The following is a 27,602-nucleotide window of genomic DNA, read 5'->3' as shown; positions in this document are numbered from 1 at the left end:
AATAGTTCTCTTCCATTTCATTTTGAGCATTTGTTTCATTAAAATTTGTTAACAAGCATTGCAAAAATAATGGAAAATACAGGTATTTCAAGTTTAACTTCTTCACTTAAAGATACTGCTTAAAGTTTAAGGTGAAGAAAATAGTTTTTCAGTAACTTCTCACCAATATCAGTAAATAACTGAATTCTTTCCACAAGATGGAAATAGCCATATCTCATCATTTTTGAGTTCATGTATGGTAAGTCATGTGAGTAATCCACCATGCAAAATGAGCTGACTAAAGCAATTTATAAACTACTGTAACAAAACTGCAGAAGCCTAAGTTCTGGGGTCAGTGCTTTAATCTTGGGTCAGTGATGCTTCATGCTACAGAATACAGTTTTCTAAAGCTCCTTATTGGCCTTATGCAAATTAGAACTTAGTGCAGCAATCTTCCAGACTATTAAACATCAATATCACATAGTTATATGTGATAGCCATCATGTAGATCACCTGGTGGAAGATAACAGAACAATGACAGTAAGACACAGGCAGTTCAGGCCACTTCCCTGACACTTCAAACTTGGGTGGGATGGTGCCAGCTCAGAGCCTAGGGTGTATCATTTTTCACATTTATAATCACAACAGAAATTAAGGGCTAACTGCAACATGTATTAGCCCTCGTTAATACATATTCCAGTGGTGATACCCTCTCTTCTTCCCACCAGAATCCGAATCTCATCACCTACCATAGATGCCAAGATCAGCAAGTCTTTTCTACAAGCTAGACATGGGGTAAGTTTACAAGGGCACCTGAACCAAAGTTGAGTCCCTGGTGTGTTGGCTGGAAGGGAAATTTGTTAGGACAGTGCCTGCAGGGAAGGGGGCCAGAACTCACCAGGGCAATGACGATGGTGCCACCTCTGGCATAGGCCATGATGAACAGGTGATAGAACGTGTAGACCTAGGAGAGAACCGGGCACCAGGGCGAGCATTCTGCGGGGGAGTGATGGCCTCCTCTATTCTGGGTGTGCTCCCTTTGCCTCTGTATGGCTGATTTCTGAAGACCAGGCACATGATGGGCTTACCTGGGGGTCTTTCAGAACTTGGCAAGAGGCTGTACCCCAGGCCAATACCCCAGACCTGGGGCTGCTCCCCACGATCAGAATATTATACTGCTCCTGCATGCCTGCCACCTGCGGCCCAGATCATGGATATATACACCAAGAGGCAGGTAGATGGTGGGCCCTGATTTTTGGAAGCAGTTGCTCCTTGCTTCCAAAACCATATCAGGATCCTCTTAAATGCAAGCTTCCACAAGAGCATTTGAGAATCTGCTTTTTTTTTTTTTTTTTTTTGAGAATCTGCTTTTATAAGTAGTCATAAGCCAATGCCTGAAGGCTATTTCAGGGCCAAGAGATTTTAAGCCATAGTAGATTTATTGCCCATTAAGGTCAGGATTTATTGCCCGTTAAGGATGACCAAGTAATACCAGCAACTCAGCCTGTAAACAAAAGATTAAGTGACAGTGCATAAAAATTTGGTTGTACACACATTGAAGGCTTGGTCCTGTGTGACATACATTCTGTTTGAAAAACTATCTGAATATGAAAAAGAAGAATCGAGATATATTCAGACTTGGCATGATTGGGCTTACTCTCCAATTATTGCCAAAAGAGAAAGCTGTCTCATGGCTCAGGACCTTCACTCAGTGGGTTTAGCTGTGAGGCAGGGGAAATGTCTAGGTGGAAAATGATGACTCAGAGCCCTCTTGTGGTCTTTCTCCCTAGAAATACCCTTTGCCTCAGCCTGAAGTGCCCAGTAGTTGTCTAGGACCCACTGAGGGAGTGGGGCCTACCTCTCTGGTGTTGCAGATGTTTTCCAGGGCTGAGCCACATATTCTTCCTGGGAAAGCATTCCAAGGGATGATTCCTAGGAAGCGAGTCCTAGCACAAGGATAATGTTTACACAAACTCCAGCACCCCTGTTCGCGTCGGGGCCTCCTCTTTCAGTGGAAATTACAGCACAATCACATGAAATACTCATCATCAACAACTGTTGTTATCTGCCCTCTTTAGAAGAAACTTTTTGGAACAATAAAAAGTTTTATTTGGACAACAAGACCAAGTTTGGTCAAGATCAAAGTTAACTACTCCACCAGAAGGGGAAACAAATTGACTTCCTCCCCAACTCCCACTCCCCAAAACTTTCTGCTTTTTTTCAATGACTAACTGTAAAAACAGATTATCAAAGCTAAGTTTTCTCTACACTGAATTTAGGAACTATTAATTACAAATAGTTAAACAACTGCCAGATGACCTCCCCCCCAATAAAACTCCTCTTCATATGACCATTAAATTATACTGAGTTAAAATACATTTCCACATGTATGTCTTGGTCTGTGATCTTCCAAATCAAAGAGGGGATTTGATGTTTTTGTTAGTCCACATGAGATAACTACCAAAATTGAGACTATAAACTCAGAAACTATCTTGAAAATTTGACAGTGTAGTTTATGAATCACAAATAAATTTTTGTATTTGTATTTTGTACCTATTTGTTTTTAAATGCAAAAATGCATTTTATTATGTTTAATATTTTAAATACATTAAAAATTGAAATATTTTGGATTAAAAGTCCTATTGGAAATCTTTTCAAAAGAAAACCCATGTGGAGTGTATAGTTGGTCTCTCAGTATAATTTATAGTGGCAACTGCCCATTAGGCTGCCATTATTTTCTCCCTGCAACCTAAAGATAATTGCATATGTTTCATGAATAGGTGTGTGCTTAAATATTAAACTAGCTTAAATTATACTTTTGTCAGGAGATAAGGAAAAAAAGATTAAAATGTACAATCTGTAGTCCCTCCCATCTTTTATCATAGGCCAAGAGTAACTTTCATTTTTCAGGAAAATGAGAAATGATAAGTCTCCAGACTGTGATTTCAAGAATATAGAAGATTTAAAAGAATATAGAAGATTTCAAGAACATAGAAGATTTAAATTAGTTACCAAAGACCAAAAGTTGTAGTGAAAAAAAATTCCCTAATATTTAAGAACTAGTAGAATTATAAATGTCTGGAAATTCTTTTATGAAAATTTCAACATTAAAATGTAGAATATTTGTTTTTAATCCCTCATAAAGAACAGCATTGTTGAACCTTGACCTCTATGAGAAGAGACTGATCCAACTTGTAGTTTTCGATAACCTCCCTATTATGCTATAAAATAAGATGATGAAGATAAGCCACCTGGGAAAAGCAGGAATCAAAATGAGAACAATCACATCCCTCCAGAAAAACTCTGAAAGAATATTTATTTCCACTTCAGCTTTAATTAAAATCTCTTTTCCCCCTTGTTTCTAACTCAGAAGGACAGTGGAATCTGCAGTGATGGACAAGAGGTACCCTGGCTTTCTGTGTCCTGTCAAAACAAATCAACCTTAGTTGCCTATGGTGAGGAGCCCACTCATTAGAAAATGTATCTGAAGAGATTTCCAACATCTGACATTGATAGAGTGCTTTCTGAAGAGTTTAAAATGCAGCTGGATTTTATGTTGTGTTTTTTAGTATAAATGAAGTTAAATTAACATTTTAAAAGACATTAGTGGAACAGTTTGAATATGCTAATTAAGTGGATTATGCACTGTGTGCAAAATTAGTTTGGAAAGTTGAATGAGATAAAAATGAGAAAATCGAGGGAAAATACACAGTTCTTTTAGTGATTATCCATGTGGTTAACTGCATTATAAAATATTTTTTTGTCACAGAATGTTTTTATCAAATACTTTGAAATTTGAAAATGTAACATTTTGAATGACATTCTTTAGAAACTAAAAGTCTCATATTTCCATCCAGAAAATAGAGCATATTAAGGGAAACAGTATAAAATCTTCCAATATAATGGCTGCAACAGGTTCAGATACTTAGGTGCTCCTGTAATAATTAAGGCCCAAAAATATGCACAGAGGATACCAATGATTCAGGGGATTGCACAAGAATTATCATATTGCCTGATGTCCATGCAGATCTGCTCCACCCCTGCTGTTCCATTGGTCTGAGGGGAATTGATGATTTCACAAGTGGACCATATGTTTTAGAACATAAACACTGGCACTGCCGAGAAACCAAACACACCTAGCCAGGCCACTCCCAACACATAGGTGAGGAAGATAAGCTAGGACAAGAAGGAAAAAAAAAAAGTCACTAACCAGGGCAAAGAACAGCCCCCAGAAGAAATAATAGGGCATTTCTCCCAATACTGAACCTGTGGGATGCAGTCAGAGCATTGATTGGACCACAGTATCCCCAAAGCTGGTGCCAAATAGGGACAGTAGGAGAATCAAGCCAGTTAAAGGGACTTTTCAAGTCCTTCTTTTAGTTAAGTAGGACATAAGGCCCAAGAAATGATCTATCTTGTCCAAGATCATAGAACTAGTGAAAATATCTACCATATTGTACATTTACATTCTCAGAATACATACCCACAGAGTGCATGGCTGAGGGCTTAGAGTTCAGTTAAGTTTAGCTATTTTTTTTTAACTGCAAAGACCCAAGGCTAGATCATGTGAGGTTCACCTTGCAGCCACGCTCAGTTGCCTCCTTTTGGTCACCTAAGGAAACTGTAGAAACAACTCACTTTGTTTTATTTCAAGAACACAAGTTTTCCAAACTTTGTGAATTTTTTAAAATGCCAAAGCAAATTTCAGTAGATTCTTTTAAAATATTTTATTTATTTTGGCTGTGATGGGTCTTTGGCGTTGCACAGCCTTTTCTCTAGATGTAGCCTTTTCTCTCTAGGTGTGGTGCTTGAGCGTCTCATTGCCGTGGTTTTTCTTGTTGCAAAGCACGGTATCTAGAGCACAGGCTCACTAGTTGTGGTACATGGACTTAGTTGCCTCAAGGCTATGGGATCTTCCTGGATCAGAGATTGAACTTTTGTCTCCTTCATTGCCAGGTGGGTTCTTTACCACTGAGACACCAGAGAAACTCAGATTTCAGCAGCTTCATAGTTTGTTTCTCCCTAGTAATTATAATTGGGCTACTCCATTATACGATTTCTTTTTCTTCCCCTTCAAAACAAAACTACTTTCTTTCTAATAAGACATATACACTTAGAAAATGTCTGGTAGTTCTTTGGTGGACCTCCCTTCCTGCAGTAGTTAGAGCTCCCTAGGGCATTCATGGAGAAGGCAATGGCAATCCACTCCAGTACTCTTGTCTGGAAAATGCCAGGGATGGAGGAGCCCGGTAGGCTGCAGTCCATGGGGTCACAAAGAGTTGGACATGACTGAAGCAACTTAGCAGCAGCAGCAGCCGGGCATTCATATCTGCTTCCCCTAGTGAGCAGGGTAGGGGTAGGGACAGTAAGGAATTCTGATGGGCAGTTGTGTTCTCCCTGATGGGCAGAGTTATAGTCTTTCCTAACTCAAACAAGTTAGAGTTCTTACCATGTTGCTCCAGCTCTCATCAGTCACCTAAGTCTTCCTACCATGCTGCCATGAAAGCCCATTCAATATCCATTTGATATATCAACAAAAGCACAGTGTTCAAGGTACAGGTAACCAGTGAAGAAATGAGTGAAGATAATACAGCTCTTCCCCAAACAACAGTGGCTTTTCAATTTTCTAGAATACACCTTTCCTTAAATAGACCATAAAATATAGAAAGGATAAATGCAGTCTATGTGGAATAGAGGATAGTCTTCCAGCCTGTACTGTGGTACAGAAGCTTCATATTTGCTCACCCCACAATCCGCATAAGAACTGCTCCAAAAAGGCCCACGTGGCCTCCCATCTGGCTTAGAATGAAGCACCCACTGCTTTGGCACTGGCTTCTTGTACTAATTAGCAAACCCTGAATGATAAGGCAAAAGTTCAAATATTCAAGTATCTAAAATGTTCAACATCAGGTAGTTGCTGATTTGCATCTATGCCATTGCAGAAGTTAATCCCTTTCACTTTTACTACTTCATGAGTAGAAGTTAGCAGGGGTAAACAGTTGTCTAAAAGTTGCCAGGAAGATTTTTTTGGTTTTTATTATTATGTACTCTTCACTTTTTTAGAAAAAAACAGCTCCTCCTTGCCACACACACACACACACACACACACACACACAAACACAGAAAAAAACAGATTCCCTCTAATTGAATAGTAGCCTCTTACTTGTCTTTTTAAATAATGGCTATGGATGTGAGAGTTGGACTGTGAATAAACCTGAGTGCCAAAGATTTGGTGCTTTTGAACTGTGGTGTTGGAGATGACTCTTGAGAGTCCCTTGGACTGCAAGGAGATCCAACCAGTCCATCCTAAAGGAGATCAGTCCTGGGTGTTCATTGGAAGGGCTGATGCTGAAGCTGAAATTCCAGTACTTTGGCCACCTCGTGCGAAGAGTTGACTCATTGGAAAAGACCCTGATGCTGGGAGGGATTGGGGGCAGGTGGAGAAGGGGACGACAGAGGATGAGGTGGCTGGATGGCATCACCAACTCGATGGACAGGGGTTTGAGTAAACTCCAGGAGTTGGTGATGGACAGGGAGGCCTGGCGTGCTGCAGTGCATGGGGTCGCAAAGAGTCGGACACGACTGAGCGACTAAACTGAACTGAACTGAAATTCCCAAAACCTTATATTCATTGATTCCATTGTTCTTTGAACTGAACCTTAAAAAGCCAAAGTGAATTCAGGATCCATTTGTGGTTCTGGGATTGAAAAATTTCAGATCAATAAAGAAGTGATAGAAATGAGGGTGGTATTTCATCTCCATAAATACTTCTAAACAATATACTTTTCTCAAATGACAGTCTTATGAGGACTCTTATTTGTCCTTTGGAAGGTTTTGTGTCCAAGTGTGTACTAGTATATACATTTATATATCCTTGCATTTTTCACTTTTTTCCTCCTCAAATGCATTGCCTAATCCAGAGACTTAGCATTCTTCCCTTTCTCTCACCTCATACTGAAGTATAGAGCCATAAAGAGTTCATCTTTCCCAGTGTTTTGATTTGTGTTCCTCTATCCCATCCCTGAAGCCTAGTTCAGATCTCCAAAGTAGTTCACTACCACTTGTGCCACAGCTTGTTGAATGGATGTAGCTATGTGCCAACAACATTTAAATTTACTTTGTATGATTTTCTCATGATTAGACTTCATCCCCGTTGCCCCTGTGAAAGATGTTCAAATATAAGAACCATTATTTCTTCATAAACTGTTAAAAAAAAATAAACAAATGGGTACTGGAATAGATTTCATGTAAAGATTGTAATTTCTTAGTGCCTGCCTTAGTTCATATACTTGTTGATGACAGAGGTCTAAATTTAAATCCTTGCACTGCCACTGATGAGATAAGTGCTAGCTGCCTGCTGTAATAAGTACTTGATAAATACATCCAGAAGCATTGTGACAATTTCTAATAGTGTATAGAAGTCTTTATAACCATAAAAGTCACATTCAAATTTGTCCATATTTAAAACCAAAGGAGAGAAATGATAGTTATGAAAGTTATTTTTTTCTTAATAGGAAGTTAACATTTCAAAAGAGCTTCAGTAATTTTTTTATCTGTACATTAATAATCAAAACAATTAAGTACTGCCAGTCATTGATTTTAATTTATCCTCAATAATATGCTGAGGCTTTCTTCATGTTCCTGACTTTAAATCAGAATGAACATTACCTGTATCATAGACTCTTCATGCACTGTCAGTGAGCTTTTACCAAATTTTCCATACATAGAAACACACAGAGCTGTGGCTCTGGCTGGCTGTCAGTCACTGGGGATCTCTACTCACCATCCCACTGATGCACCCAGCACAGGCACTTTTTTTAATCTGCCTGTACAGTTCTTTCACTGAGCTTATGGTATAGAAGCCTTCTGCCAGCAGAATGATCACATACAAGAAGAAACAGGAGGCACTTCCATAGATGACATAATGCATCAGTTGCATTCTGTGAAAAGAAGATTTCAAGTGGTTACATTCATGGCCTGGTGAACAGATGATTTTGGCCTCTGGAGGGAGGCCGTGAGGGTGGGTGACATCCTGTGACAGCAGTCCATGGTGCTGCAGGCAGGCATCCCTATCCAGACTACCAAAACCTGGGCCCTTCTTCCAAGGTGGGCAACCTTCCCAGACAAGGGAGAAGTTTCCTTTGGGCAGGGCCTTGTTGGACTTTTCGTACTTATTAGATGAGATTCATCTACATGTAAGGGAATGTAGACGTTGACAAATTACAGTCATTTATCCAGGACTCATATTTGACAACAGTCAATATTGTCCAATGATAAAACACTCAACAAATAGGATTAGAAGGAAACTACCAAGGATAATAAAAACCTACATCAGACTCATAATAAATGATGAAAATGAAGTATTTCTTCTATGATGATGATGCTTGCTTTTAGCATTTCTTTTCAGCATTTCAGTGGAAATCCTATACAGACCAATTAGGAAAGAATAAAAAATAAGAAGCATCTAAGTTAAGAAATAAGAAGTAAAGTTATCTGTGTTTTACTTGATATGCTCTTATGTGTAAATAAATTTTATGATCTCACACACAAACACACAAGCAAAACTTCTAGAACTTAAATTAGTGAAGAGGCAGGGATGCAAAGACATTACCTTCTATATGAATCACTAATCAATGTGAAAATGAAGTTAAAATTCCAATTAAAGTGGTATCCAAAAGGTAACTTAAATGTTTAATATTAAGTTAACCAAGTATATAAAAGACTTATGTGATGAAAACTATAAAACATTTCTGAAAGAAATTGAAGAATAAAATAAATGGAAAGACATCAAGTTCATGGACTGAAGTTATAATACTATTAGGCTGTCATTTTTACCCAAAGTGATATAAACATTTAATGTACTCAGTGTGAAAATCTGAATTTTTTTTTAAATAGAAAAACACATTCTCAAATTTATTTGGAATCTCAGAGAACCTCCTGGAATAACAGGCAAACACATCCTGAAAAAAGAGGAGCAAAAGCAAAGGGTTCATACTTCCTGATTTCAAAACTACTACAAAAATACAGTAGTGAAGACTGTGAAGATTGTTGTTGTTCAGTCTCTAAGCTGTGCCTGATTCTTTGCAACTGCATGAACTGCACCACTCCAGTCACCCCTGTCCTTCACTATCTCCTGGAGTTTGCTCAAACTCATGTCCATCAACTCAATGATTCCGTCCAACCATCTCTTCCTCTGTTGTCCCCTTCTCCTCCTACGCTCAGTCTTTCCCAGCATCAGGGTCTCTCCCAATGAGTTCTTCACATCAGGTAGCCAAAGTATTGACACTTGAACATTAATTGTTCCAATGAATATTCAAGTTGATTTCCTTTAGGATTGACTGATTTGATTTCTTTACAGTCCAAGGGAGTCTCAAGAGTCTTCTCCAACACCACACTTCAAAAGCACCAATTCTTCGGCACTCAGCCTTCTCTATGGTCCAACTCTCACATCCATACGTGACTACTGGAAACACAATAGCTTTGACTATACAGAGCTTTGTCTGCAAAGTAATATCTCTGCTTTAAATATGCTATCCAGGTTGGTAATAGCTTTTCTTACAAGGAGCAAGCATCTTTTATTTGTTTTTTGGTTTTTTTTGCATCTTTTAATTTCATGGCTGCAGTCACCATCTGTAGTGACTTTGGAGCCCCCCAAAATAAAGTCTGCCACTGTTTCCATGGTTTCCATTTATTTTCCATGAAGTGATGGGACCAGAAGCCATGATCTTAGCTTTCTGAATGTTGGATTTTAAGCCAACTTTTTCACTGTCCTCTTTCACTTTCATCAAGAGGCTCTTTCGTTCTTCTTTGCTTTCTGCCCCAAGGGTGGTATCATCTGCATATCTGAGGTTATTGATATTTCTCCCAGCAATCTTGATTCCCACTTATGCTTCATCCAACCTGGCATTTTGCTTGATGTACTCTACATATAAGTTAAATAAGCACGGTGATAATACACAACCTTGATGTATTCCTTTCCCTATTTGGAACCAGTCTGCTGTTCCATGTCCAATTCTAACTGTTGGTTCTTGACCTGCATACAGATTTCTCAGGAGGCAGGTAAGATGGTCTGGAATTCTAATTGCTTTAAAAATGTCCCACATTTTGTTGTGATTCACACAGTCAAATGCTTTGGCATAGTCAATAAAACAAAAGTAGATGTTTTTCTGGAACTCTGTTACTTTTTTGATGATCCAACAGATGTTGGCAATTTGATCCCTGGTTCCTTTGCCTTTTCGAAATCCAGCTTGAATATCTGGAAGTTCACAGTTCACATACTGTTGAAGCCTGGCTCGGAGAATATCGAGCATTACTTTGCTAGTGTGTGAGATGAGTGCAATTGTGCTATAGTTTGAATATTCTTTTCGGGATTGGAATGAAAATTGACTTGTTCCAGTCCTGTGGCCACTGCTGAGTTTTCCAAATTTGCTGGGATATTGAGTGCAGCACTTTAACAACATCATCTTTTAGGATTTGAAATAGCTCTACTGGAATTCCATCACCTCAACTAGCTTTGTCTGTAGTAATATTGGAGTCCCAAAACAGTAAACCTGCCACCATTTCCACTTTTCTCCCTTCTATTTGCCATGAAGTGATGGGACTGGATGCCATGATGTTAGTCTTTTGAATGTTGAGTGTTAAGCCAGCTTTTTTCACTCTCCTCCATCATCCTCATCAAGAGGCTCTTTAGTTCCTTTTTGCTTTCGACTATTAGAGTGACATCATCTGCATATCTGAGGTTGTTATTTCTCCCAACAATCCATATTCCAGCTTGTGATACATCCATCCAGACATTTTGCATGATGTACTCTGCATGTATGTTAAATAAGCATGGTGAAAATATACAGACTTGATGTATTCATTTCCTAATTTTGAACCAGTCCATGTTCCACATCCAGTTCTAACTACAGCTTCTTGACCTGCATTCATGCTTCTCAGAGGACAGGTAAGGTGGTTTGTTATTCTCATCTCTTTAACAATTTCCCACCATTTGTTATGATCCACACAGTCAAAGGCACTAGTGTAGTCAATAAAGCAGAAGTAGATGTGTTTTTGTAATTCCTTTGCTTTTTCCGTGGTCCAATAGAAGTTGGCAATTTGATCAATAGATCCTCTGCTCTTTCTAAATCCAGATTTTGTATCTAGAATTTCTCAGTTCATATACTGCTGAAGCCTAATTTGAAGGATTTTTAGTATTACCTAACTCGCATGTGAAATGAGTACAATTATATGGTAGTCTGAATATTCTTTAGTGTTTCCCTTCTTTGGGATTGGAATGAAAACACCTTTTCCTGTCCTGTGGCTACTGGTGAGTTTTCAAAGTGCTGGCATATTGAGTGCGGTACTTTAACAGCCTCATCATTTAGGATGTGAAACAACTCAGCTGGAATTCCATCATCTACACTAGCTTTGTGAGAAATAAAGCAAAGAAAAGTTAGGAATAAGGCAAAGAGAAGAGGAGCAAAAAAAATAGTGAAAATAGAAAGGCAAAATTAAAGAGAAGTATATATTGAAAAAATCTGTGAATATTAAGGAAAAACTATAAAAACAGAATTGATGCCTTTGAACTGTGGTGCTTAGAGAGTCCCTTTGAATGCAAGGAGATATAACCAGTCCAAAATCAGTCCTGAATATTCACTGGAAGGAGTGATGCTGAAGTTTAAGCTCCAGTACTCTGGCCACCTGATGCAAAGAACTGACTCATTGGAAAAGACTCTGATGTTGGAAAAGATTGAAGTCAGGAGGAGAAGGGGATGGCAGAGATGACATGGTTAAATGGCATCACCAACTTAATATACATGAGTTTGAGTAAACTCTGGGAGGTGGTGAAGGACAGGGGAGCCTGACTTGCTACAATCCACGGGGGTCGTAAGAAATCAGACACAGCTGAGTGATTGTTGTGAACCAAACCAAGAAACAGAACAACAACAACAACAACAACAAACCAGAACCATAGAAAGCTAAAGTAAAAGTAGAAACATTGAAAAAGTAGGATTTTTTAAAAAGTTCCCAGCAGCCTAAATAGAAATAATGCTAATAATAAAAGCAACAACCATGACAACAGAGGGGGGATAAAGGAAAGAAAAAAGGAAAACACTCCAGAACCAACAACAGAACAAATTAATACATAGTAATAATAATAAATGTCTTCCTAGGATCCCAGCTGTCAATGTCCTAGTCCCCACCATGAGCCAGAGCACACCATCTCTCCAAGAAGCTCTCCAATGCTGGGGAGGATGGGTCTCTGGACCTGCTGTTGGGACTGTCACACTCTAATCTGACCCTATTCCTGTGTGTTCTTAAAACTGCCAGAGCAATGTGTTTTCCTCTGTGGGAACTCTCACTTGTTCTTTCATGTATTCCATAGAGACAGCGTCTGTGTAGTTGATCATGTGAATTTAATGTGCAGCTTGTACAGCTGGTGGAAAGGTTTTTGATCCTCTTCATTAACCACCCTGCCCTTAGGGTTCAACTGTGGTTTTATCTCCACCTCTGCATGTGGTTTGTCCACTGGGGTTTGCTCCTGAGGCTGCCCTGGAGGACTTGGGTCTGTCCAAGTGAGGGCTAGGTGTTGGGCGGTGACCTCAGTGGTGCCAGGGATGCAGCAGAACCAGTGACCACAGGCACAGAAGATTAGTTTGAAAAGGGTTCTTTTTACTGAAACAGCCTCCTTGGTTTTCCATCTCTATTGCTCAGCACAGCAGGTGGTCAAAGGCCCCTCTGGCTGGGGTCCTTCTCTATTGTTGGAGAGAGAAAGAAGTTACAGTGAAGGTTCCACCCTTGCACATGACTCAGCAGTGTTGCCCTGCCTCCATGGCTGTTCGTCTGTCCTCCAAAGGCATTTCCTACTGTGATCTCATATCCCTGCAGGCCATTTCCCCACAGTCAACAGCAGACCTTACCATGTGATTGTTCTCCAATCCCTACGGTCCAGTTCCCAGCTGTTGCAGATTCCCAGGGACTAGTGTCCCTCACTGGGGCATGCAGGGCTATGCCATGGATTGTTCGTGTGATTATCACTCCATTCAGACTCTCATAGATCAGCTGCTTCACTCCCTCAACAGCCTCAGCTTCCTCCCCTCTGTCTCAAATTATTAGTCCTATGTGGAGATCTCACACTTGCTTCAGTTCACATACCCCTGGGGTGTAGGTCCAGTTCTACTCACTCTCCTCTTTTTCCCTTCCTTCTTTCATTCTTCTAAGTTTTGTGTGGATCTATACATTCCTTTCTGGTGGTCAGGGACTCCTGCCTGCTCTCAGCTGCTGTTCTCCAAGATCTTCTGTGTCTTAAGATGTATTCCTGATAAATCTGTGGGAACAAAAGTACTCCAATCCATATACTCCTCCACCATCTTGCTGATTCATTAAGGGCTTTTCTTTTTTAAGAGATCTTTATTACAGATTCAATCTCCTTACTGATTATAAGTATGTTCAAGAATTCTTTTTCTTTTGGTTTAACCCTGGTTAATCTTGTGTTTCTAGGAATTTGTCCTAGAAAGAGTCCCTCTGTTCTTTTAGTTCATTTACCTAAAAGTTTGTCAATTGTATTAATGTTTTCAAAGAACCAACTTTTAGTACATTGATTCTTCTATAATTTTTCCATCTTATAGTTCTATTTATGATCATTAGTCCTTATGACTTCCTTCCTTCTGCTAGTTTTGAGTTTAGTTTATTCTTTTTTTTTTTTCTAATTCCTTAGGTTATAAAATTAGGTTGTCAATTTGAGACAAATACTTGTTTGCATAAGAATTTGAAGTTTTTAATTTCTTCCCTATCACTGCATCTGATAAGTTTTAGTATGTTTTCATTTTTGTCTAAATTTTCCTTGTGATTTCTTCCTTGATCATTTTGTTGTTAAAAACCGTGTTGTTCAAAAAAAACCAAAAAACAAAAAAACAAACTGTGTTGTTATTGCATTAAGTTAATTGTGCTAAATTTCTTAATTTTCCATTCATTATTGGTATCTAAATTCATTTTGTTGGAGTTGGATATGTATGATAATGTATCTTTCCATTAATGCTTAATTTGTGGTCTAGTATATGATCCACCCTGGAATATGTCCATGAGCACTTGAGAAGACTGTTTATTCTCTTGTTGGGTAAAATGTCTTTCATATCTCTTGTAGCTCAGTTGAATTATTGTTATTTTATTCTTCTGTTTCCTTACTATCTGTTTTGGGTTGTAGAAATGTCTGTTTCTCCTTTCAAGTTTGTCTAGTTTTATTTCATACATGATTATCTATTGTTGGTATTGCTAAGTAATGTATATAATTGTTTTATCTTCTCAGTGTCTTGAATCTTTCATCAGTATATAATAATACCATTTTCATCTCTTTTAAACTGTTCAGATTTAACGATTACTTTGCATAATGTTCATGTAGCCACTCCTGCTCTTTCCATGGTTTTTTGGTTACTCTTTGCATGGAACATTACCTCCCCTTCTCCTTCACTTTCATTCTATCTTTGGATTTAAAATGAGTCTCTTGTAGACCACATTTAGTTGATCATGTTGTTTTACCCATTTTTTCAGACTCAGTTTTAACTGTAGAGTTTAATTCATTTATATTTCAAGTAAAACTGCTAAGGAGTGACTTTGTTCATTTTGTATTTTTTCTGTATGTAAACCTTATAGGTGTTTTGTCTCTTATTTCTTATATTACTGTCTTCTATTGTGTTCAGTTAATTTTTGTAGTGGAACATTCTAACTCTTTTTGTGTATAGTGTTAATTTCATTGTGGTAACCAAAAAGAATACATTTAACATATGAAAACTACATTACTATAATTAGAATTTCTACCAATTTAACATCAGTAATACCCAAAACTACTCCTTAAACATCCATATCCCTCATAGGATATCAGTGCTAAGGAAAGCTCAGAGTGTAAAGTTAAGATACTTTCATGACTTTCCTGATCCTGTGTGTTTCCCTGGGCAGGTTCAATTACTTTCTAATTTCTCTCATATATGTTTTGGTTTTGAATATCCTGTACTTCAGTGCTAGCTTCCAGAAAGGGAAAAGAGAAAGTTGAAGCAAAGGAATGGAAAATGATGAGCCAGAGTGAGAGCGAGTTAGAACAATGAAAGAAAGTGTGTTTGTAATTCATAAGTAGAACACAAATACAGACAAGATTATTTTTGCATATTCTGGTTTCCCAAACTGTTACGCAAGCTGCTCCAGGAACTGATGTAGAACTATTGCCATGAGGCTAAGCTTGGAAAATGGGCAGTTCCTACCGTGATAATGCTGAAATTGAACAAAATTAATTAATCAAGCTTTCCTCTGCCAACTGTATTCCTTAAATAGGATCCAGAGCTCTAAAATAGTTACATCAGAGGGATTCAGCGAATATAATTATTGCCTAGGTAGGGACACAGATTCATATTGCTTTCTATTCCCACTTCTGTCTAGAGTACTTTGTACACTGTAGTTTTTTTGCAGAGGAAAAAATACTGTGAGGGGGTGACACTTAAAATCCACTTCTAGAAGTTCTTGGGAGTGGTCCGAAGATGGCAGAGGAATAAGGCTGGGAGTACATTTTCTCCCCCACAAATTCATCAAAAGATCATTTGAATGATGAGCAAGTTCCACAAATCAACTCTGAATGGTGGCAGATGTCACCAGGCACCCAGAAAGGGAGCCCATTCTTTCTGAAAGGAGGTAGGACAAATTATAAAAGACAGAAAGAGAGACAAAAGATTTATGGTTGGAGACCTGCCCTGCAGAGGGAGTTGTGAATGAGAAGTTTCCACACAGTAGGAAACCCTCTCTCAGGCAGCTCTGTGAGGAGTTTTGTAATCTCAGAGGCAACATAATTGGGAGGAAAAAAAAAAAACAAAACCCACAGACTAGGCCTTAACCACAACTACCAGTAGCCCAGATGTTCGTGTCCACCACCAGCAAGCAGGAGCAGGGCAGGGAGGTGCAGGCTGCATCACCGGCCCCAGAAATCAGGCCTGAATGTCCTGAGGATAATCTGAGGGAGCAAACGAGATAGCAACCTAAACTGTGGGATTTCCAGAGAGACAAAAAAAAAAAACTTTCCCTGGAAAGGCTCTAACCCACAGCCTGGAGTGTTCAGAGAACAAAGTATTGAGAAAATACCAAAGGAAAGCTAGCTAGCTGCATATTGGTCCCTCCACTTCCAGAGGCAGAGAGGCAGGCATGTGAAAGCCAGAGCAGGAAGGCAAGGGGCTACTGCAATTTCAGACCCAGAGATGGCATCTTCCAGCAAACTGTGAGCAGGTTCCCAGTTGCCAACCATGACTTCCTGGGATCCTGGGTGGTTGACATCCACGAGGACAGTAGCAGCCCAAGATCAGCTGCCCAGAGGAGACACATGGCACACCTGAGACAGTGTTCTCATGGCACACCCAGGAAATCAAGCAGCCAGGACAGGTGAAATTATTAAGACGCACAACCGACCAGGGACAGTGCACTTGCTAAGCACCTGGTTGCCTGAGCTGCTTGGATCTTGGAAGGTTACAAAACAAATTCCCAACTGGGTCTGTGCCCTTGCGGAGTAACTGAGAACCACAGCAGCCTACACCTGGAAAGTGCAAGAAAGTCAGGGCCCATTTGGGACAGTGCCCCCTGCAGAGCACCCTGGAGTCTGAGCACTGTAGACCCAGGAAGCAGTGTAGACCCAGTGTAGACCCACCTTGGGCTGTGGCAAACCCAGGGTGGTTCATACACTGCACATACTCCCCAAACACTCCAGCGATAATTGCAATGTCCCTGCCTCCCCACAAAGCAACAGGACAAGTGAGGCTAAATAAGTGGTCACCTTGGCTCCCTTGTGTCAGGGTGGAAATTAGACACTGAAGAGACTTGCAAACAGAAGGCAAAATAAACAAAGAAGAGGGAACCATTCTGAAAGTGACAGGTGCAACAGATTAAAACTGTAGTTAACAATGTGCATTGCAGGGGACCTATAGACCTTCAGAACAAGTACAATCTGGAACAGGGAACTATCTGAAACTGAACTGACCCTATACTGCCCACAATAACTCCAGAGAAATTCCTAGATGAATTTTTACTATTATCACTTTTTAATTCTCTTTAAAAAACTAAGTTCTTTATTACTGCTTTAATTTTTATTCTTATAACCTACTATTACCTTGCAAAAAAAGACCCTATTTTTAAAGCAAATTTCATACATATATATTTTTAATTTTTGAGATTGATTTTGTTTTGTATTTTTTATATTGTATTTTTTAGAGTCTAACCTCTATTCTAGATTTTTAATCTTTGTTTTTTGATATTTGATTTCAGTTTTATACCTTTAAGAATCTAATCTTCAGTACCCATTTTCACTTAGGGATATGACTCCTGGCTTGATTACTAACTCCCTTTTTGACTCTCCCTTTTCTCCACCAGGTTACACCTATCTCCCTCCTTCCTCTTCTGTTTTCTGTGTAACTCTGTGAATTACTCTGGGTGTTCTGGATTGTGGAGAGCACTGAGTGAACTCATTACCGGCTAGATCGCTGTTTCTACTTTTGACATCCCCTTTTCTCCTCCTGGCCACCTCTATCTCCCTCCTGCCACTTCTCTTCTCTATGTAACTCTGTGAATCTTTCGTGGTCCCTTTCTGTGGAGAATTGTTTCACCATTAACCTAGATGTTTTATCATCTGTGCTGTAAGGATGAACGAGCCTGTAAGAGAAGGACTGAAAACCAGAGGCAGGAGGCTTGACTGCAAAACTTGAGAACTTCAGAGAACTCCTGATTCCAGAGAATATTAATAGATAAGAGCTCAACCCAAAGCCTCCAAATGTACACTGAAATCAAGCTCCACCCAGGAGCCAACAGGTTCCACTGCAAGACATACCAAGCTAATTCTCCGACAAAGCAAGAACACATTAAAAGACAGGCTGTTCAAAGAAATGCCAAATGCATAGACACCCCAAAACTCATTACTGGACACTTCACTGAACTCCAGAGAAAAGATTCAGCTCAACCCACTGGAACACAGATGCATGCTCCCCCAACAAGGAAAGCTTAACAAGCCACTAGGCCAAGCCCAACTATAGGGAGCAGGCTCCACACTAAAGAGGAACCACGAACTTCCAGCATGCAGAAGGGGCACCCCAAACACAGCAAACTAAACAAAATGAAAAGGCAGAGAAATATTCAGCAGGTAAAGGAACATGATAAATAACCAAACCAAACAAACAAAAGAGGAGGAGATAGGGAGGCTACCTGAAAAAGAATTCAGAATAGTGATAGTAAAGATGATCCAAAATCTTGAAAGTAAAATGGAGTTACAGAAATATAGACTAGCATCAAGAATTGAAAAGATGTAAGAAGTGTTCAACAAGGACCTAGAAGAAATAAAGAAGAATAAATTAATAATGAATAATGTAATAACTGAGATAAAAAACACTCTGGAGGGAACCAACAGTAGAATAACTGAAGCAGAAGACAGGATAAGTGAGGTGGAAGATAGAATGGTGGAAACAAATAAAGCAGAGAGGAAAAAAGGAAAAAATAATGAAAGAAAATAGGACAAACTCATGGAGAAGGCAATGGCAACCCAGTCCAGTTCTCTCGTCTGGAAAATCCCATGGATGGAGAAGCCTGGTAGGCTGCAGTCCTTGGGGTCACTGAGAGACAGACACAGTTGAGCAACTTCACTTTCCACTTTCATGCATTGGAGAAGGAAATGGCAACCCACTCGAGTGTTCTTGAATGGAGAATCCCAGGGACGGCGGAGCCTAGTGGGCTGCCATCTATGGGCTTGCACAGAGTCAGACACAACTGAAACGACTTAGCAGCAGCAGCAGCATGCCTGAGGTAAAGTGGCAGTCGTCTTGCTCCTTTGAGGGGAGACATCGGTGGTGGCTGGGATATAAGACCCCGGCAAAGGACTGACAAAATAGAAGTTGGACTTGCTGTAAGTGATAGAAGGAAAGTAAAAGCAGGATGGGTGGCAGAAAATCCAAGTTAACCGTTCTTAAATGTCTGATTAAAAACTTCAGAAAGGGCTTTGGAGGAGACTATGGTATAGTTAATTGCAAACAAGCTTAGGACCTTCTGCGAGATAGACTGGCCATCCTTTGGGGTAGGATGGCCCTCAGAAGGAACCCTAGAACTGAACATAATTTGGACTGTGTACTCTGAGGTAACCAGGCAGCCAGACACCCAGATCAGTTACTGTACATCGACTCATAGCTATTGATTGTGCAAAACTCACCCCCCTGGGTACGGGTATGTTATCTTAGAAGACAGGAAAGCAAGATTCTGCTGGCTCAGGCAAAGCCCCAGCAATAAAAGCCAAAGAAAGAATGTAGTGATCCAGAAGAACTCCTGCTTCCTCCCCCACATTGGAGAACACGGAGGAGGCCCTCAGAATAGGGAGAGGAAATAGGAGAAGAAGAAGATTTTCCTCTCCCACCTTCCTCAGTGGAGGAGGCTTCCCTCCCTGCTACTGTACCACCAGGGACAATAGGAGTGACTGTGCTGGCATTATATCCTCCCCTCCCCACTCTAGAAGGAGAAAAGAGCCGGGAACCAAGTGTTTGGAAACAACTGAGGTCCACATAGAAGCCGCAGGAAAAAGGGGTTTTGCAAATGCCTCTCAGTGAGGTCCAGGCAGCACCACAGATGGTGCCAGATGGGCACATCCATCCTGGCCCCACTTCTCTTTACTTTCAGCCATTCTCTACCACAGATCTCTTAAACTGGCAAAGGCACACTCCCTATTCTGAGAAACTGCAGGGCATGATTCACCTAATGGAGACTATTTTTAGGATCCACAGGATGGTGTGGGATGATATAGGCCAACTTCTCCTCACCCTCTTCAATACAGAAGAAAGACCCAGATCCTTAAAGAGACATGAAAATGGTGCTGGGAAAATGCACCAGAGGGCCAGCTGGATCCTGAAACTTGCACCCACGAAGCCACTCCTGATAGAAGACCAGATTGGGACTTCAAAACTGACCAAGGTAAGCAGTCCTTGGAAAAATATAAGAGGGCTATAATACAAGGCCTCAAAAGGGGGGCTCGCAAGCCCACTAACATAAGACTAACACCATGATCCAAAAAACAGATGAAACTCGAACAGAGTTCTATGAGAGAGTGTGTGAGGCCTTCCAACAGTACACCCACTTTGATCCAGAGGTCCCTGAGAACCAAAGACTTATAAATGTTGCCTTTGTGGTCCAGTCATATCCCAACATTAGAAGAAAACTCAAAAAAAAAAAAAAAAAAAAAAAATGGAGGGATTCTCAGCTCTTACCACCACCCAGCTGATAGAAATTGCTGACCAGGTGTTTGTCAATTGGGCCCAGGAGGCTATAAAGGTGGCCGAGTAAAAACAAAAGGAAAATGACAAAAAGTCTTATCAAAAGATGTCTCTCCTGGCCCCTGTGCTGGGCTTTCCAGATCCCAATAAACAGCCAGCTGCTCCACCCCAGCGAAACCCTAGGACACCAGGCCCCTGAACATCCCTCCAGCAAGACCAGTGTGCAAGATGTCATGGGTTTGGGCACTGGAAAAATGAATGCCCCTTAAACAAGACTAAGCCAATGGCCTCTGAGCCGGCAGACACCCTGATTGGGATGGCTGGCATGGACTCTGAATAGAGTAGCTGAGGTTCCAGTGAACAAGGTCCATAGGAGCCTGTGGGACATTAGAAGTGGGGGACTGTTCTATAGACTTTATGGTGGGCATAGGAGCTGAGTTTTTGGTGGTAACAACTCAACTGGCCCCCTTGACTATCACTATCACAAATCTATCACAATTGTTGGGGCAACTAGAGGGAAGATACAGCAGGTTTTCTATAATCCAGGTTATGCCAGATAGGAGGGACCAAGTTGTGCATGAATTCTTGTATGTTCGTGAATGTCCAGTCCCATTATTGGGAAGAGACTTATTGACTAAACTGGGAGCTCAAATATCCTTTTCACAAAATTACAGGTGGGAACAGAAACTTTCCTTCTGTCTGTGACAATACCGAGGGAAGATGAATGGAAGCTCTATCAGTCACCCACAAAGTGTTAACAAAGCTGTTTCCTGAAGTATGGTGTGAAAATAAACCCCTGGACTTGCGAAAAACCACCCTCTGGTGGTAACAGACTTAAAGGCACAGGCCGAGCCCATAAGGAAAAAAAAAATCCTATACTTCTGGCTGCCAGGGAGGGAATCAAGCTTCACATTGATAGGCTGAAGCAGGCAGACATATTGGTGGAATGCCTCTCTCCACGAACACCCTAACCCTCCCAGGAAAGAAGGATGAGAACTGGAACAGGCTGCCATTTCCTTCTCCAGGGGATCTTCCTAACCCAGGGATCGAACCCGAGTCTCCCGTATTGCAGGCAGATACTTTACCATCTGAGCCACTAGGGAAGCTGCAAAAGAAGGATAAGCAAAAAGATTATCAGCCAATTCAGGACCCAAGGTTAGCAAATGAGATGATGGTGACCTTACACTCAACTGTCCCTAATTCCAATACCTTACTAAGCGTAATACCTCCTAATGCCCAGTATTTCACTTGTTTGGACTTGAAAGATGCTTTCTTTTGTATAAGAGTGGCTCCAATTGACTAATTGGAGGATTTTTGTTTTAGAATGGAAGGACCTTGAAATGGGTTGAAAGATCCAGATGATGTGGAATCAACTACCACAAGGATTTAAAAATTTCCCTACTATATTTGAGGAAGCTCTAGCAACAGACCTCCTCTCCTTCCCACCGGATGCTACCAAGTGTCAAAATGCTGCAAAATGTGGATGACCTACTCCTTACGGCAGAGTCTCATACTCAGTGCTGGGAAGGAACTAAGACTTTCCTGGGCCTGTTGGAATAGGCCAGATATAAGGTGTCAAGAAAAAAGGTCCAAATCTGCCAGATTGAGGTAAAGTACTTAGGATTTGTTATAAAGGAGAGGAGGCATGCTCTAGGCTTAGAACAAAAACAAGTAATCAATTGGATAAGCCAGCCTACTACCAAAAGGGAAGTGAGAAAATTTTGGGGAGCCATGGGTTCCTGCCAGATTTGGATATCTGGCTTGTCACAAATAGCTAAACCCTTATATGCCGCCACTATGGGCCCTGAAATGACTCTCTAACTTGGAGACCAGAACAGAATCATGCTTTTGCACAATTAAAGAGAGCCATGACAGAGGCCCCTGCGTTAGGCCTCCCTGATTTGACCAAACCTTTCACTCTGTACATCCATGAGAAAGAACAAGTAGCACTTGGGGTGCTGGCACAGAGAATAGGCTCATGGCACTGACCTGTGCACATTACCCAAGAGGCTGGTGACAGCTGCCACTGCTCTCAGACATGGACGCCATCCAGAGGCTACAGGATCCAGCCTTTCCACTTCTCAGATGTTACATTATCAAGGACTTTTACGTGAAAATCCCCGAATAGAGGTGGAATCCTGTCAGGCTCCCAGCGACTTATTTGCAGGTGAGGCAAGGCCCTCCCAGGCATGACTGTGAGGAGATGCTAGAGGCAGTCTACTCTAGCCATCTGGACCTTAGAGATGTCTCTTTAAAGTCAACCAGATGACACTTACTACACAGATGGGACCAGCTACTTGAAACAGGAAAAACTGGATATGTGGTAACTGCAACAGATACAACCCTCAAGGCAGGACAGCTCCCCACACATTGGTCAGATCAACAAGCAGAGCTCTGGGCACTTATACAAGCACTAAAATTGGCTGAAGGTAAGAGGGTAAATATACTGATTCACAGTATGTCTTTGCTACCTTACATGGAGCCATATATAAAGTAAGGGGGTTATTTACATCTGGCAAAGAAATAAAAAATAAAGAGGAAATTCTGCTGCTGTTGGAAGCAGCATGGGAACCTGCTGCAGTGGCAGTAATGCACTGTAGAGGCCACCAGAGGGTGGACACACTTCAGGCAAAAGGGAACTGTATGGCTGACCAAGCAGCCACCCAACATAATACAGCAACCAAACTTACAGTGACACCTATGGTGTCTAGCCTACCAACCGGCCACGTCTATGACAAGGAAAAAATCACCTGGGCATGAACTGAGCAAGAAACACTGTGGGAAAAAAAAAAAAAGAAACACTGTAGGAGGATGGATGATGCAAACTCTCAGATGGGAGAATCTGTCCTCTCTAACTTGGCATTTCAACTGGTTACATATTTCCATCAATCCACCCATTAGGAAAAACAAAGACTTGTGAGATTTTTGCCCACTATTTTGTCACACCAGGTCTAACAGGCTTGTGTGCAGATGGAAGCCACCAATGTGTAACCTGTGCTAAGAATAACCAAGCCCCAAAGGAGACAGCACCTCCTGTAATACAATGTAAGGGGGCTGCTCCATTTGAACATCTAGAAGTGGACTTCAGTGAGGTAAAGCCATGCTGAGGATACAAGTATTTGCTGGTGATGGAATGTACTTTTATAGGATAGGTAGAAGCTTACCCCATGAAGACTGAAAAAGTGAAGGAAGTGGCCCAATTCTTGCTGAGAGAGATTGTCCTGTTTGGGTTCCCTCTGAGTGTAGGATCAGATAATGGGCCCGCATTTCTGGCTGAATTATTCCAACTGGTTTGCAAAGCAGTAAATATTAAACGGAAACTACATATAGTGTATAGGCCTCAAAGTTCAGGAATGGTTGAGAAAATGAACCAGACCATCAAGGTGACTTTGGCAAAACTGGTGCAAGAAACTGACACCCCCTGGATAGACATGCTGCTTTAGTGTTAATCAGTATCAGAATGATCACCTCCCACCCTCTACCCACCCCATCACTGGTCGCATGGGTATTCTCCCTCCCCATGAGATAATGTTGCGGAGGCCTCCCCCACTTATTCAGGAAGTAAAGGTAAATTTATTACAAAGAGGAGGGATGGAAGGGATGGAAGTGTTGCAGCAGCTGGAACAGTTGGGGAAGGTAATACATGATATCACCTGTTATGTTCAAGAATTCCCGTTTCTTTAGATACTGCTGGAAGAAGCACAAGCTGGAATCAAGATTGCTAGAAGAAATATCAATAACCTCAGATATGCAGATGATACCACCCTTACGGCAGAAAGTGAAGAGGAACTAAAAAGCCTCTTGATGAAAGTGAAAGAGGAGAGTGAAAAAGTTGGCTTAAAGCTCAACATTCAGAAAACTAAGATCTGGTCCCATGGCATCTGGTCCCATCACTTCATGGGAAATAGATGAGGAGACAGTGGAAACCGTGTCAGACTTTATTTTGGGGGGCTCAAAAATCACTGCAGATGGTGATTGCAGCCATGAAATTAAAAGACGCTTACTCCCTGGAAGGAAAGTTATGACCAACCTAGATAGCATATTAAAAAGCAGAGACATTATTTTGCCAACAAAGGTCTGTCTGGTCAAGGCTATGGTTTTTCCAGTGGTCATGTATGGATGTGAGAGTTGGATTGTGAAGAAAGCTGAGCGCCAAAAAATTGATGCCTTTGAACTGTGGTGTTGGAGAGGACTGTTGAGAGTCCCTTGGACTGCAAGGAGATCCAATCAGTCCACCCTAAAGGAGATCAGTCCTGGGTGTTCATCGGAAGCTGAAACTGAAACTCCAATACTTTGGCCACCTCATGCAAAGAGTTGACTCATTAGAAAAGACTGTGATGCTGGGAGGGATTGGGGGCAGGAGGAGAAGGGGGTGACAGAGGATGAAATGGCTGGATGGCATCACCGACTCGATGGACACAAGTTGAGTAAACTCCAGGAGTTTGTGATGGACAGGGAGGCCTGGAGTGCTGCGATTCATGGGGTCGCCAAGACTTGGACACGATTGAGCGACTGAACTGAACTGAACTGATAAAGCCATACTCCCGAGTAGATTTAGTATGAATAAAGGATTGGAAACAGCAGATGTTACCCCCACCTGGAAAGGGCCATACACTATTGTACTGACCACTCCCACTGTCTTGAGTGTCCTCCGAGGTGTGTTTTGTGACTCCAGATTTCACAACAGTAGCAGCACCACATGAAGAAGTATTTTGTTTAAAGAATTAATTTCAACCAGAGATGTCTGGTTAAAAATCAACAGGAGAGTAGAGGATGCTTCAACCCCATTATGATCAAAGGAAATTTGGAGGATGCCTTGGACCCCTTCATGTTAAAATCTCCTAACAAATATCTCTGGAATGTCAAAAACCATTTCTGGGAGAACTATTGTATTCTCACTTGCAGGTTGGTCAATATGGGAGACTCGTCTTTCAAGCCAGAAAAAAAACAGAGAAACAAAAAACCTCTTAAGTATATATTTAAAAACAGGAAATTTGAAAAAAGTAGATGGCCTGAAAAAGAAAGAAGTTAAATTATACTGTAACATGGTCTGGCTGTTATATAACTTGGTGGTGGGATAAAGAAAATGGCCTGAAAATGGATCCCTCTCACTGATCCCAAACGCGACCTCCCTGTGTCCACTTGTACCCTCTGATATGCAAGAAAAGGCAGAGGGTACAAGTACTTCATAGTGGAACTTCCTATTACCTAGGGTCAGGAAAAATGTGCCCTGTTAGGGAAGTGACAAATAGTAAAGGGACAATAAGAGTACATGTGCCCTTCACTTGAAACAGTTTAGACCAGTGGAAACAGAGAGTGGGCTTCCTTGGTGGCTCAGTGGCAAAAAAATCTGTCAGCCAATGTAGGAGACATGGGTTCAATCCCTGGGTCAGGAAGACACCCTGGAAAAGGGAGTGGCAATCCACTCCAGTATTCTTGCCTGGGAAATCCCATGGCCAGAGGAACCTGGCAGGCTACAGTCCACGGGGTCGCAAAGACTCAGACATAACTGAACAACAGAACAGGAAGACACACAGCTGAAAAACAGGACTTGCACAAAAGTTAGGAAATGTTCCTTATGCTACAGGATGTTTTCCAATACTAAATTCTGGGGCTCACAGGTCATCTTCCTGCCTCCAGGCAGTAGCTGTCACAGCTTTATTGGTAGAAGTTAACAAGCTTACCTTTGGGCAGCCACTGGAATTCCAGACCCCTCATCAAGAATGAGAGATTGTGGAGATCAAAGGCCACCATTGGATAGTTCGTGATATCCTCTGAAGTACTAAGCTTTGATCCTTGACTCCCCAGAGCTTTCCATACCCTCAAAACTTGTCATATCCTCAACTTGGCTATACTTTATTTGTAGTTCAGTTTCTCAATCTTGTTTGTGGCTTTGTGACCCCATAAACTGCAGCACTCCAGGCTTCCCTGTTTTCCACAACACTAAGTCTTTTTAAAAAATCTTTCAGCAATTTCACTGCTTACAGAACATAATTAAAGCATCTTATTGTGACTTAAGAGTTCCTCCTCTAAAACCCAGTGCAGCCTACATCTATTATTATATTACCTCATGTTCTGGAATAACACTGTAAACCTAATAGCCAAAATCTGTGTGCTCAGGCCCACCTGACTCCTTAGGGGTCCATGCCACCTCTGTCCACCACCAGCCTCCTCTGTCCACGGGATTTCACAGGCAAGAATATTGGAGTGGGTTGTTACTTCCTACTCCAGGGAATTGTCCCAACCCAGGGATGGAACCCTCATCTCTTGAAGGTCCTGCATTGGCAGGTGGATTCTTTACCTCTATGTCACCTGGGAAAGGTAAATTTTATGTATTTCAGCCTGCAGTGTCTTGGCTTATGCTGATCTACAACTGTCAAACTTCTCTACTTGGGTAACTCTTATTTTCCAGCAAAACTCAACTAGGAGATTTTTTAAAAGGTAGTAACTGTCAACAAGTAACAAATAAAAAAGTTCTAGAAATCTAAACTGTCAACAAGTAACAAATAAAAAAGTTCTAGAAATCTAATTTACAGCCTAATGAATATAGACAATTTTGTATTGGCAATCATCAAAGTTCCTAACAGACAATTTAATTAGAACGGATTACGTAAGCGAAGAGGTCCTATTTGTTGCTACAACTGCAGTCATTTCAGAATACGTAATTTAGTATGATGTTGCACGGCTTAATTTTACACATTATACGTCAAAGTTATTAAAATTTTATTAAAAATCTTTATTTCTTTAAAAATAATTTTCTCTTTATTTTCCCAGACCAAAAAGTGTTCTACTCAGGCAGAGACACTCATATCACCTAAACATTTTTGTATGTATCAATAGCTTTTAACATTACTTACATATTTTTCGTTCTGAGGCCATTAACACAACCGCAAGCCAGGTTTGCATTTCCTGCCCAAAGAATTAGGTTCCTTTTTTAATGGGTTGAACCCAAGGGGATGGAATCTGAAGCTTTATATGAGGCGCTGATAGGTGGAGCTGCGGAAGGGGTTGAGGCTCAAGAAACAGCGGAGGCGGAAGTAGTTCAGTTCAGTTCAGTCGCTCAGTTGTGTCCAACTCTTTGCGACCCCATGAGTCGCAGCGTGCCAGGCCTCCCTCTCCATCACCAACTCCCGGAGTTTACCCAAACCCATGCCCACCGAGTTGGTGATGCCATCCAGCCATCTCATCCTCTGCAGTCCCTGTCTCCTCCTGCCAGCAATCCCTCCCAGCATCACAGTCTTTTCCAATGAGTCAACTCTTCGCATGAGGTGGCCAAAGTACTGGAGTTTCAGCTTCAGCATCAGTCCTTCCAATGAACACTCAGGACTTACCTACTTTAGGATGGACTGGTTGGATGTCCTTGCAGTCCAAGGGACT

General features: G+C 41.1%; 1 pseudogene; it reads right to left on the bottom strand.

Annotated features, from left to right (window-relative positions):
- Window positions 1-411: 411 nt before the first annotated feature.
- On the bottom strand, window positions 412-27,602 carry LOC133052166 (neuronal membrane glycoprotein M6-b-like; annotated as a pseudogene).

Source organism: Dama dama, chromosome X (genome assembly GCF_033118175.1).
Source record: "Dama dama isolate Ldn47 chromosome X, ASM3311817v1, whole genome shotgun sequence".
NCBI lineage: Eukaryota > Metazoa > Chordata > Mammalia > Artiodactyla > Cervidae > Dama > Dama dama.
The sequence above is the reverse complement of the archived record's forward strand: the minus strand, read 5'-3'. Positions and strand labels throughout refer to the sequence as shown.